Here is a 13,869-nt window from a genome sequence, read left to right as displayed (position 1 = left end):
AGGCAAGAGCAAGAACAAGAGCAAGAGAGTGAGGAGGGGCAAGCAGCCCCTTTTAAAGTGAGCCAGGTATACCTGGCTCTTGCCAGGTAACTGTGGAACAGAGCTTAGACAAAATGGTAACATTCATGAAATTTGCAGGCAAATGGATGGAACTCAAAAATATCATCCTGAGTGTGGTAACCCAGTAATAAAAGAACACACATGGTATATACTCACTGATAAGTGGATATTAGCCAAAACGAATCTCAGAATACTCATGATACAACTCACAGACCATATGAAACCCAAGAAGAAAGATGATCACACCAAAGTGAGGATGCTACAGTCCTACTCAGAGTGGGGAAGAAAATAATCTCTGGGAAGTAGAGGGAGAGAGGGATCTGGGAGGGAGAGAGGAGGGGGAGGGAAAAAGGGGGACCAGTTCAGATATGGGAAGAGATGGGGGGAGAATTATAGAGGGTTGGGAATTTGAAGGTAGGTATGTAACAATGGGGGAGGGGGAGCTGGGGGTAGCCACTAGAAAGTCTTAGATGCCAGGGACAGAGAGGTTCCCAGGATCCAACAGGGAGGACATTAGTTGAAATATCCAACAAAGGGGAGAAAGAACCTGTAAAGACCATATCCAGTGGATAGGCATGGCCCCGGTTGAGGGATGGGGCCACCCACCCACTTCAAAAATATTAATCCAGAATTCCTCCTATCAAAAGGAAATGCAGGGACAAAGAGTAGAACAGTGACTAAAGGAAAGGCCATCCAGAAACTGCCCCACCTGGGGATCCAGTCCATCTGCAGACACCAAACCCAGACACTATTGCTGATGCCAAGAAGTGCTTACTGACAGGAGCCTGGTATAGCTGTCCCCTGAGAGGCTCTGCCAGAGCCTGACCAATACACACATGGATATATGCAGCCAAACATTGAACTGAGCCTGGGGAACCCAATGTAGAAGTTAGGACAATGAATGTAGGAGCTGAAGGGGTTTGCAACCCCATAAGAAGAACAATGATACCAACCAACCAGAAGTCCTAAAGCTCTCAGGGACTAAGCCACTAGCCAAAGAGTACACACAGAGGGATCCATGGCTCCAGGCATCACTGGAAGGAGAGTCCCTTGGTCCTGTGGAGGCTCGATGATCCAGGATAGGGGACTGCTAGGGCACTGAGGCAGGAGTGGGTGGGCAGGTGGGGGAGCACCCCAAGGGGGAGGGGATAGCGGACTTGTGGAGGAGATATTAGAAAGGGGGATGACTTTTGAAATGCAAATGAATAAAATGACTCATAAAAAATGAAAAAAGAGAATTAATAAATGGCACCTCATGAAATCAAAAAGCTTCTGTAAGTCAAAGGACACTGTCATTAGTACAAAATGGCAACCTACAAATTGGGAAAAGATCTTTATTAATCTACATTTGCCAAAGGGCACATATTCAAAATATATAAAGAACACAAGAAGTTAAACACTACCAATCCTAATTACCCAATTAAAAATGGGCTACAGTGCTAAAAGAGAATTCTCAACAGAGGAATCTTGAATGGCCTAGAAACACCTAAATAAATGTCCAATGTCTTTAGTTATCAGGGGAATGCAAATCAAACTCTGAGATTCCACTTTATACTTATCAGAATAGCTAAGATGAAAAACATGCTGGTGAGATTGTGGAGCAAGGGGAGCACTCCTCCACTGCTGGTGGGAGTGCAAACTTGTACAACCACTCTGGAAATCGATTTGACAGTTTCTCAGAAGATTAGGAATAGTTCTACCTCAAGACCCAGTTTCACTGCTCCTGGCATAAACCCAATTGATGCTCCACCATCTCACAAGAACACTTTCTCAACTATGTTCATAGCCACTTTATTTGTAATAGTCAAAAACTGAAAAAAGGTAGATGTCCCTCAACTGAAGAATGGATAAAGAAAATGTGGCTCATTTACACAGTGGAATATTACTCGGCCGTTAAAAACAAGGACAAAATGAATTTTGTGGGCATATAGATGGACTAGAAAATATCGTCCTGAGTGCAGTAACCCTTTTGGGACAAAGGACATGCACGGTATATACTGATAAGTGGATTTTAACCATAAAGCACAGGACAGCCATGCTATAATCAGCATCCCCAAAGATGCCAAATAAGGAGAGGCCAAGGAAAGATGGTTGAATTTTTCTTAAAAGTTTTTGTTTCTACAAAATATCAGAAGCCAAGGGAGGATGGCACTGGATGGAAGAGCAGATGGGGAGGGGGCTGGGGGAGATCATATGTAGGAAGAGCACGAAAAAAGGGAGATCGGAGGTGGAAGGGGAATCTCTATGACTTGCCAGAGGGCTGGGATTGGGGAAGGCCCCAGAGGATCTATGGGGGAGACTCTAGCTGAGATACCTAGCAATATGGGGGAGATATGGTTCCTGAAGTGGCCACTTTCTATTGCCAGGCAAGGCTTACAGTGGAGGGATAAGGACAGCATCTCACCCACCAAACCTCAATACAAAATATGTCCTGTCTACAAGATGTGCAGGGACAAAGACAGAGGGAATGGCTGACTGTTGACTGTCCAAAATTGAGACATACCCCATGGACAAGAGCCAATCCCTGACACTATTATGGATACCCTGCTATGCTTGCAGACAGGAACCTAGCATAACTGTCCTCTGAGATGCTCTACCCAGGATATGTAGGGACTCACACCTGAATATTAGATGGAGCTCGGGGAGTCTTACAGAAGAGTAGGGAGAAGGATTGAGGGACCTGAAGAGGACAGGGACTCCACAGGAAGGACCAACAGAGTCAAATAACCTGGACTCTTGGGGACTCCAAGAGACTCCATCACCAACCACAGAGCGAGCATGGGCTAGGCTTGGCCCCCTTGCACATGCTAGGTTGCCTCCTTGTCTGGCCTCAGTGGGAAAGTGCACCTAATCCTGCAACGGTGAGTGTGTGTGTGTGTGGGTGGGGGGTGTGGTTTGTAAGAAAGAGAAGCAGGAAAACAAAGTTGGGTAGTTGGGGAGGATCTGAGAAGAGTTGTGAGAAGATTAAGATGACCGAAATGTATTCTAGGAGAATTTTATAACAGAAAAAGAAAAATTTTAAAAATGCAGTAGGGACTTGGGATTAACAGTGGTTTATGAGCTTCAGCACTTCACTGGTAAACATTTACCTTTGAGTAGTTGTTAAGATCAGCACTGAGACATTTGTAATTTTGGTTGTTATTTTAATGGAATATTCAAAAATCATTTTTCTGATTCTGCTTGACTTGGTCATTTAAAATATTTTAGTTTTTTACAAACAGCCCCATTGAGCCTTTTAAATGTACAAGAGTAATTTGAACCAATTGTAACCAAGGAAACACATTTTAAACAAATAAAAATGTCCATATATTGTCTCTCCTTTTGTATACAAATGAAAAGAAATCAAGCAGATTATGCTTCAGTTTTCTTTTTAATATAGTCATGGGTGTAACTAGTAGCTATAATAACTTGAGAGTCATATATTTCATACTGCAGAAGGTTAAAGTATACCACAAGTTGTTTACTAATCCTTCTACGGAGAGGTTTAATATCTGTCATCATGACTCTTGGTTGGACTGGTTGTCTTGCATATCCAGTAGAAGGAAACGTAAGTCAACCCTCTAGAGCTGCAGTTCTCAGGCATCCTAATGCTATGCCACTTTAATTCAGTTCCTTATGTTGCTATGACCCCATCCACATTGCTACTTCATAACCATAATTTTTGTTACTGTTATAAATCATAATGAAAAAAATATAATGCAAATATCTGGGTTTTCTGATGGTCTTAGGCAACCCTGGTAAGAAGGTCATATGATGTGGCTCACAAAGGGGTCACGATATATAAGTTGAGAACTGCTGCTCTAGAAGCTTCTCCCTTGCTCTCTGGGAACCAGACTGCATGAGGAGAGGAGGACCAAAAAGCTCTAATGGAAACCCACATGGGAAAATTCATCTGAGGAAGATCCAAGGCTCTCACTCACAGCTCTAAGCCAGCACCACCTTTTCCAGACACCCACATGGGCAGTTTCTCCATGAACAGCTGGCTATAGCAGACCTCTCAGCTAGTGTTGCAAGAGAACATGACCATAGGCTGTCCCCATCAACAGAAAGCACATTTTAAATTTTTTGAGCAAACTATACTACGAATATTGTTTTAGTCCACCAAGTATGGGAGGCTGGTTACAGATCAGATGAGTCAACAGAAGTGTAGACTTAGATTATGGGAATCTACTCAGTGTTTAACCGTGATATTACATGTCAGGTTTTATTTTGTTTTATTTGTGTGTGTGTGTGTGTGTGTGTGTGTGTGTGTGTGTGTGTGTGTGTGAAAGAGAAACAGAGAAAGCATAAAGTTGGGTAGTTGGGGAGGATATGAGAGTTGTGGGAAGGTCCCCATCCCAAAGTTCAATAATCTTGCAATAATCATTCTTTCATCTCATGTTTGACTCCTAGCTTTTATCAGCTTGCTTCATTTTTGATACTCTTATTTTATGCTGATGACTTCTCTTCCCACCATGTCCTATGGGAAAGACACCATATTGGGGGTAGAATCAGCAGCAGACACACTCTCCTTTCTGCAGACATCAGGGAGGGCCATGCACCCAGTTTCCAACATAATCAGCCACATGAGTCACACTCCTTTAACGTTTAATCTCACTTTGAGAACAGTTAGAGTCTTTGCTACATCGGTCTCCTTTTAGGTTCTAGAAAGACCAGTATGTGCAATAAAGGCTACACCAGTGAAGATAATGCTAGCACAACAACACTGGATGGGACCTTCCCCCTCTTCCCCCTTCAGGGAGCACCTGCAAGAAGAAACTGCAACACTATTTTCTACTTTCCGGTAGAGAAAAAGTGTTTTGTCAAGCTTCTCACAACTTTTGCCATGGTTTCCTAGACAGGCTGGAGAGGCTGTGTAGAAAGTCCAGGTCCTACACACCCTGCCAGCCGCTCTTGTGCATCAGAACCTATTTGCTGCTGCTGAGGCATTACAGTTCCATCTGAACCACTGGGGACAGTGAGCCCTGACATCACTTACTCGATTCTCATTATTTTGGCTTGTAAAATATCGATATCTAACTTCAAACCTTCCCTGGTGTTACGCTTTGATGGAAGGATGTCATGAGGAAAGCTGTGTTCAAACTGGAAGTAAAACTCCCAGTGAGGCAAGAAGCTGCTTGTTAGAAGCTGTCAGGATGGTATTTACTTCAGAATATGGGTACCATGAAAACAATCTCATTTGAGCAGTACAGTCATCGGTGAATGGGGGTGAGAGCCACCTCTCAGTGACAGTTCCTCCAGTTAAGATGATAGGCAAGACACAGCACAGGTACGATATTAGCATCCAGGAGAATGAGGAGGAGTATTGTGGGTTGGAGACCAGCCTTGACTACACAAGAAGATGTTTGTTTAAAATAAACAAAGAAACAGGAAAAAATTCAATAAGCAAACAAGCAAAGGGACAACTAGACATTCATAAAAATGTCTGAGAAGCATATACACATTAATAACTCTGTTCATTAACTGCATCAACACATACCCTGGAATGTATTACTTAGGGATAAGAATGTCTATAGAAAGATATACTCAAAGTGTTATAGATTAACTGAAAAAAAATAAACACGAGAAAGCTGGAAAAAGAAAGCAGAGTAATTGGTAAAATAGAAAGAATAAGTAGAAAGCAGAAAGGCAGCCTTCAGCCTTCCCATGTTAGCAATTTCACCAAGTGCAAATTGCTTAAATGTTCCAATTAGAAATATATCAAACGAAATTCAGGTACCATATGAGTTGTTGGTCAGCGAGCTCTTTGAAGCCCCCAAAACAATCTTGTCATTCCTTTTAGTCGCTCCACAAACCTACTGATTAATATTACTGATTAAGACAACACACACACACACACACACACACACACACACACACACACACATCCTTTGGTTAAAGGAATTAGAGAAAACGAGTTGAAACTGAGCTGTAAATTCCCTCCCTTTTGGTTAGCTTTCATTCTAGGTGCTATGTAAGCTACTTGGAGAGTGAATGCACCAATGTGAACCTAAGAACTTTAATACCAACTTTAATACCAAGATGTGCTTGCTTTTGCCACAGTTGTACTACTGTAAGGAGGATAACAAATTTGCTCTAGCATTAGATTTGAGGCTTTAGTCACAAGAAGAAACCTGTTCGTGATGTTATAAACTAAGCCAAAAAAAGTATGACTGGAGAAGTCATAGGCCCTGTAGGGATTGTACTACCATTGTTTATTTAAACTGACAAAGTGTCAAAGTGCCTTCCAAATATCTGACTTCATACTCTTACATAAATGGCACTTTCGGTCTTAATGAGAGAAGTCTCTCCTTTCTGTGAACTGAATGGCAGTGAATGAAGACTTATGGCTTCTGGTGGTGCTGAGAAGAAGGGAGGAAGATGCTCAGTTCTAAACATGATATGCATGCTACTCCTTTTGAGGTCCAGGAACATTGAGGAAGGGGGGTTGTAGAGAGGAGAAGAGGATTGGAGGATAGGGAGAAGGACTGCTAACTGTATCCTTTAGGTATTACACAGCCATTACAATATTAAACTTAGACTGAGATGCCCAAGACTGTCCCTGTCAACAATAGGGTAGGGGCTTATGGGCCTAACACTTCCTTTGACTGAAAGGGTCTCGGAGATGGGAAACTTCAGTTGTGTAGCCATCTATGAGCCACCAAACTTCAGTGTATAGTTCCATGCACATACAAGGTCCTTGATTAGATTCAGTGGATCATAGGACCAAACAAAGATATGCATGCAGAGATGGAAAGGAAAGGAGCTTGTAGATAAGAGAGTGATGATGGGGCCAGGAGAAAAGAGTGATGTGTGCATTTTATAGATGTATGAAAGTGGAACAAATGTATTGTCTGAGACAGGACCTCATTGTGTAGTCCTGACTAGCCTAAAGTTCACTGTGTAGCCCTGGTTGGCCTGAAATTCATTATGTAGACCGGGCAGACGTGGAACTCGTGGAGGTTACCTGCCTCTGTTTCCTAAGTGCTGAGATTAGGGGCATGCACCATGACACCCAGCCTGAAAGAGCAAATACAATTAAAAAGTATTAAAAAAAAGACCAAGGCAAAACAACAAAACAGCACAAAACACAAACAAATAAAACTTAGGCCACAGTTTTAAAATAGCAAAATTATGAATACACAATGAACTGAATAACAGACCACACATAAAAATTATTTTTTGACCCAATTGATAAGATATAATTGCCCACCTAAATATACAGAGCCCAGTACCATCCATCCCTTAAGAACATTAATAACAACCTATAAATACACAGAGCAGAATCTTAACGTCACCTGCCATGGCTTCTCTCCCTCTCCCTCCTGTCTCTCCTCCTTTCCATTCCAGTCTCCTCCTCTTCCTTCAAACTTTTCTCCCACCCATCCTTCCTTCTCCTCCAATAACAGGCCTCCTTCTATCCTGTACCCGCCCTTCACCTGTATTTTACAAATTCAATGGGGAGAAGGTTCTGGTGAAGTCACCTGATTCCTGAGTATGTGACTAGGCAGCTGTCCTTGGGGCAGTGGAATTAGCATCAAAACACAGATAATTCCAGGGCAAACCACAACATTTCCCCCTTTTTGTTCAGTTAAAAGGCCTTTTCCCTTATATATAAATTGAATACAATTATTACCGTTCTATATTTTATAAAACATACGATACACTCAAAACCCAGTCCATCAATTTTGTCCATTAACTAAAGTACTTTGTCATCTATCCTAAAAACTGTAATTCTATACCTGACTTATATCCTGGTTTGAGATCGTATGCCATCTGAAAAACCACCCTTTCGAATTTATTATCCTTTTCAATGCTAAACAGCTTGGGTTGTCTACAAGACTACCAGTCCCCAACCACATCAGAAATCTTTGAATGACCAAATATCTATACACATAGGAAGTCTAACACGGCTTCCAGAACTGAGAGGTTGTAGAGACAAATCTCCACTAGCACAGTCCTCTGTTAGTAACATGTGAGGGCAAGTCTTCAGCCTTCTGGCCCAAAATCAACTGACAGACTCTTGAAATGCAGATCACCCTGTCTTGGCAGAGCTTGTCAGTCAATTATTCTGCATAATTTGTCCTTTTCTGGACAGTATTAGTCTGCAGATGAAATAGGCAGTTTTGTCCAGTGGCTGCCTAGCCACAAAGTATTGCCTTACCTGGAGGTAGAGATGTTCATACTCTTCATTAAATCCGCCAAAGGGGAGCTGTTAGGAGCAGATATGTCTCAACAAAAGATAAATAACTTTAAATCTCAAATTTTGTGGATTTCTGACGTTTTTGAAAACCATCTATCTGTATAAGACAATCTGGACTGTTGTCTTTATATCTTAATATTATCTTGAAAGCACTCTTACAAAGTGAGAGCCATGAACTTGCTATTTGGTCCTTAACTCACATGTGAAATCAACTCAGAAGTTTGTAATGACATCATTAGAAGAACTGGCTCTAAACCTTGTACTTTTAAACTTTTTTGACAAATAAATTCTATACCAAAGCAAAGATGTGATTTAACTTAGTTACCAAATGAGATTATGACTGTACAACTCAATCTAGCTAATTCCTCCCTGTTACATTACAATCACTTTTAAATTTCTCATAAAAACAACTTTAGAATAATTGCTTTCAGTCCCACAAAAGTCCAGGGAATTGGGGCGACAACTCCTCCATAACTTCTTCAAGCTGTATGTGGGCATTGAGATATCCTTGGGAGGTAGGGGGTATGAGGAATGAAGCAAATTCTGTAGCCGATGTGTCCTGACTGGACCCAGCTGAAAGTCCTTGAGACTAGGAATCCAAGTAGGCACACTCTGCAAAATACAACTCTCAAGACAAAAGTTTAGAATCAAGATATCTTTTTGTTTGATTCTCTTGAATCATTTTTTTTTCAGGCAGTCTACCTCTATCAAATCTGATCTGTGAGGTTTCCAGAGCCTAATCACACTTTTTAAAAACACAAAGACAAAATCTTTCTCCCCAAATACTGTATCCCTTAATTTGTAACCAGAAAAACTTGTATCATGCACTCTCTCCCAGAGTAATAATATAACCATAAGACTCAAAGTCACACCCTTTATGAAGATTAAAGAATTCTTTTAAAAAGGAAGTAAGCTAAACAATGAGCCTGATAGGCTTTTATACTCTATGATATCAGGAAATGAACCCAAAATTCCCGTGGAGCCTACATTAAGAGAATCTGAGCTTCCTGTTGTGGCAATTATCAAAAGTAACCACAAACCCTCACTAGCCAGCATCAACGAGCCATATGGCCTTTAGCAGGGTAATTCATAAAACAAACTAAACACCTTCATCAATTCTAATACCAATAAGCAACTTATCAAACCAGAACTTTAGCCCAAAATATATCAATCTGTCAAGCTCTCTACCCGGAGCCACAGATTTTTATTTAACCTTAATAACGTCTATAATTTATGTCTGTATTCACTCTGCCTGGTGTTACAGACATTTATCACAACTCTCTACTTGGCGTTAGTGACTAATTTTTTCCTATCTAAGTTCTGAACCATGGATGAAAATCCCCATGTGATTCGGGTAATCTCTTTACTCTCTTCTTTCCAAAAACAAACTTAATCACCTTTTAATAATACCTGTCATTATGAAGTAGCTTGTCTAACTAGGATTTCAACCCAAAGTTCCCGTGGAGTCCATGTTAGAAGGAATATGAGAATCCTGAAAGAGTTTCTAAACACCTTTCTTTAAAAAGCAGCTTTTAATCTCTAACTCTCTGATCTGCCATTACTTATCACACAGCAGGGGACCTACAGCCTGCCAGCCCAGGCTACTTCCCTGTTTGTTCTGCTTCCATAAAGATGAAGAGTACTATTCTCAGTTCCCCACACCCGGGGCAGATGAAACACTTTGAGCATTGTGCAGAAATAAAATAAGAAAAGTGTGAGAGGCAGGTCGACTACAGAACTCGTGTCCTGAGGAAGGAACTGGTGACAGTTCCTGGGGATACCCTTTCTCTTTGCTCGCCACACTCAGTGCCAGGAAGCCAGCACCCCCAAAACATCAACAAGACATCACTCACAGGAGGCTACTTTTCTGCAGTCAGAAAACCAGTCTATGCAAGAGAGTATTTTCAGGCAATCTGCACTGTTGTGGTAAATATTATTTTGGGGGTTTGCTGCAACCCCTTGTTGACTTTAAATATCTATTAATGGTAGAAACCTCACTTCAGATAATTTAGTTCCCAAATGAAAGACACAGAGATCTTTAGATTTATAGTAAACTTTAGAGTGTTAGAGCTGTTAGGTCTCTATGCCGTTTTATCTGTCTCCCTGTCAAACCCCCAAGATGTCACCTGCCACGTTTCCTTTGGGCTGCTCCTGCTCCATCAGGACAGCCCTCGTAGGCATGTGCTTACCAACCATGCTACCCTACGGTGACTGCTTCCTTCTCTTTCATTCTCCTTGTGGTCCCTACCTGACTCAAGCTCCGGGAGCCTTTGCTCCAGCCCCTCTCTTATGCCCAACTCAGGCTTTACTATTGATTTACTGCATTTTTAAGCAATAAAGGATAACTTGGGGGGTTTACATAGCATTTGGTGTATGTGAGGATCTTGGGGGACCAGTATTTAGCATTCAAATACATAGCAGCACCAGAACAACCACCTACACTGCAGAAACACCTACACCCCAAACTCCACCTATGAGTGCCAAGGACAACTGGTTAGGAGGCTTCAGCCTTGCCAAACTGTAATATGACATCACAGCTGATTTTCACACATGTGGGTAGCAGAGAATGCCTCACGGAAGCAATCTTTACGAACGATTAGTGCTAATTAAGCTCTATCTACTGTCAGCTAGTGGAGGCCTCATGAGGATTGGTAATGAGGCATCTTGCTTTTCCTTCTCTTAAACGTGATGGTGTTAGAAGATGCACAGTATGGGACTGGCCCTTCTCATTGGGTGTCAGGAGGGAAGAGTAGGAATCCAGCTTCGCCTCCCACCTAACAGTACTGAGGCCAATCCCCCTCCATCCATTGGAGTAGTGCTACAAAAGGCTAGCAAAATGAAAAAAAAAATCAGTTTGGCAAACATAATTTCTCAAATGTCTACGTTTTAATTCAAAATCACTTATCAAATCAAGAATGAGGAAAACTTCAGCCAGAATGTAAAAACAGTCAAATAGGCACCTGTCTGCTTTGTGCTGCTATAACAAAGTACCTCAAACATTACTTTATAAAGAAAAAGGGTTTATTTTCTCATTTTTGGAGCAGAGAAATTCAAGGTCATGGCCCTGTAGTTCAGAGTCTGTGAGGGTTTTCTTTCTGGTTCCCTCTCACTGCATCCTCACATGACATAAGGGGCTAACCCTGTGTCAGCACAGGTGGAAGGCATAGAGGCAAAGCAGGGTCTATCTGGATCTCCCCAGGCCTCTTGTAAGGCACTATCCCTGGGGGCCCCATTCGTGAATACTGTTGTAATGGGAACTAAATTAGCAGGGATTTTGGACTGACACAAACAGCAAATCACAGTGATGTCAAGACGAAGGTCATTCTGATGTTGGGATTCACTCTGTAGTTGGGTGACACCATGCTCACCACCCTGGACAGCCACCCAGGGCAGCCTGTCAAGCCTGGGACACCCATACAGCTGAGGCTGTGAATGGAGGGCTACAGATCCTTCTGTTACAACAGAGCAGGGGCTGCTGGATGACCTCACTCCTGGGGTCCCTGCACCAGGCACATTCACCAAGCTCTAGTTTCTTTTTCTTACTAGTATAGAGATGCCTTGTAGGCAGCTTGGGTCTAAGGGGTCAATCAACACCCATACCTGCGCAGGAACTGGCAGGTTATTGAGTGTTCTACCGGGGAGGGATGTATGAAAGTCACCTGTCCAGAGCTGCCAAAGATACCGTCTGATGCTGGAGCTATGATTTTCATTTGGGCTAAATCCTAGAAATTTCATCTATGGTGCAATCAATTAGATAGCTTACTCTTTGGCGCCCCCTAATGGCCAAAGTCTTAAAATGCAAGTCCAAAACATAGAGTTTGTTCTCTGATTTCTGGGCTTCTACAGGAGCCCAGATGTGAACCTAATGATTTTCCTCGCGGCTTGCTTTGTAGCTACTTTACCAAGCACTCACAGACTTTGCTACCAGACGTTCAAAATGGCACAACCTCATAGAAATAACCAGCCAACGGCTAGCCAAATCTCATTTGCCTTTGTCCTTTGCCCCAGTAATCCAGGAAGCTGTGGCAAAGCTATGGCGTAATGGATCTCAAACAGCCCTATGATTTGTTGTAGTAAAAACTACTCATGAGGAGTCTGGTTGTGTGGGTTAGCCCTGAAGGGGAAACAAATGACTTTGAGCCTCAGAGGCTTGGCCAAAGCTCTGTTTTTACTTCATGGGAGTCTGGGGCTGAGGGACCACGGACATGGCAGCATAGTTCGCTGTTGGGCACAAGGGACGGGAGCACTGTCAGGGATTTCACTACTCGTACCTGAATGCCCAAGTTTGTGTGCTGATGGTGTCTGGTTTGTACTCCTGCTGAGTGCCCAGCACGCTGTGTGCCTACATGCTGCCTATGGCCTTGTGACCTACATTATGACCTACATTATGTGCTTGCTATTGTTTGCTCGGTACCGTGTAGCCAGCATCTGCATCCAGTTTGTGATCCTCTCCTGTGCCTGCCTTGGGTGATATCTGCATTTGAGGCCCACCATTACGTTCCCAATTGCTTCTCACCTCTGTGTGCACTGGCATCCAAAACCCAGTTTTCTTTGTCATCTGACAAATGCGTGTGCAGAGGTTGACTCGCATCCTGTTGCCCTGTGCCTGTGGTAGGCGCCCCTCAAGGTGTGCCAAGTGTAAGTTACTTGCATTTGCATGCCCAGAGTGCATGATGTGTGAGGCCTGGCACTGCCTGCTTCAACTTGAGCAATGTTGTGTGCTTGACAACTGTCCTAGTTTGTGTTCTGTTGCTATGATAAACATCATTGACAAAAACAACTTGGAGGGAAAAGGGTTTACTTCATCTTACATCTTGGTCCTTTATCAAGGGAAGTCAAAGTTTGGGATCAGAGGCAGGATCTTGAATGCAGGAACTGAAAGCAGAGACCAGGAAGAAACGTTCACTGGCTCGCCCTCCCCCATCTCATTTAGCTACACTTCTTTTACAACCTAATCCCACTTGCCCAGTGTGTGCACCCAGTGTATGTGCAACCTGTGTGTGTGTGTGTGTGTGTGTGTGTGTGTGTGTGTGTCGTGCCCTAAGCTGTATACCTTGTGATGTGTGAAGGCTGTTTTCTGAGAAGTTCAGTCTCCATCTGTGTGCCAGTGTTGAACACCTTCAGTTCTGACTGGGGCAGGACTCGAGGTCACATCTGGCTTTTGGCTAACCCTCTCCCTCTCTCTTGTTTTCCCCAGTGAGCTCAGAAGCCAGGGGATATGTGTCTGGTCTCAGTTTTTCATGTTTAACCTTTTCAAACAAGCACCTTCCCACTCCTTATACGGCTCATTAACTTAAATTGGGGCATACTGAAATGGTGCAGAGGTCTGTCTTCATGGTTCTACTCTTAGAACCACCCTCTGACCATGTTGTCAGCACAGGCCTTGTCTCCATGGCCTTTGGGGCTGGCAGACCTTGGCAGAGCAGACTTCCTCCCTCTGGTAATGCTCTCCCCTAAGGAGACTCAGTTTTTCCCCACATCTCTCGCACTGCCCTATGAAATCACCCTTCTTCCAGCTGGAGAATAAATTCTACTTCCACTCAACCCCTTGTACCATCTCACCCTCAGTTCCTGTCCTTCTCTGACTGGGCCTTCCTTGTACAAGGGCTCAGACAGACCAGTTGACA

General features: G+C 43.0%; 1 long non-coding RNA gene across 1 annotated transcript in view; it reads right to left on the bottom strand.

The window, feature by feature from the left end:
* LOC102548165 (uncharacterized) overlaps nucleotides 1-7,437 on the bottom strand; it is a 28,348-nt gene extending 20,911 nt beyond the window's left edge. Inside the window, exon 1 of the long non-coding RNA XR_015646839.1 lies at nucleotides 7,338-7,437. This is a non-coding gene — a long non-coding RNA (uncharacterized LOC102548165). The remainder of the gene's footprint in view (nucleotides 1-7,337) is intronic.
* Between the last annotated feature and the right edge of the window lie 6,432 nt (nucleotides 7,438-13,869).

The sequence above is a fragment of the Rattus norvegicus genome, chromosome 1 (assembly GCF_021556685.1).
Source record: "Rattus norvegicus strain SHRSP/BbbUtx chromosome 1, alternate assembly SHRSP_T2T, whole genome shotgun sequence".
NCBI classification, from domain to species: domain Eukaryota; kingdom Metazoa; phylum Chordata; class Mammalia; order Rodentia; family Muridae; genus Rattus; species Rattus norvegicus.
The sequence above is the reverse complement of the archived record's forward strand: the minus strand, read 5'-3'. Positions and strand labels throughout refer to the sequence as shown.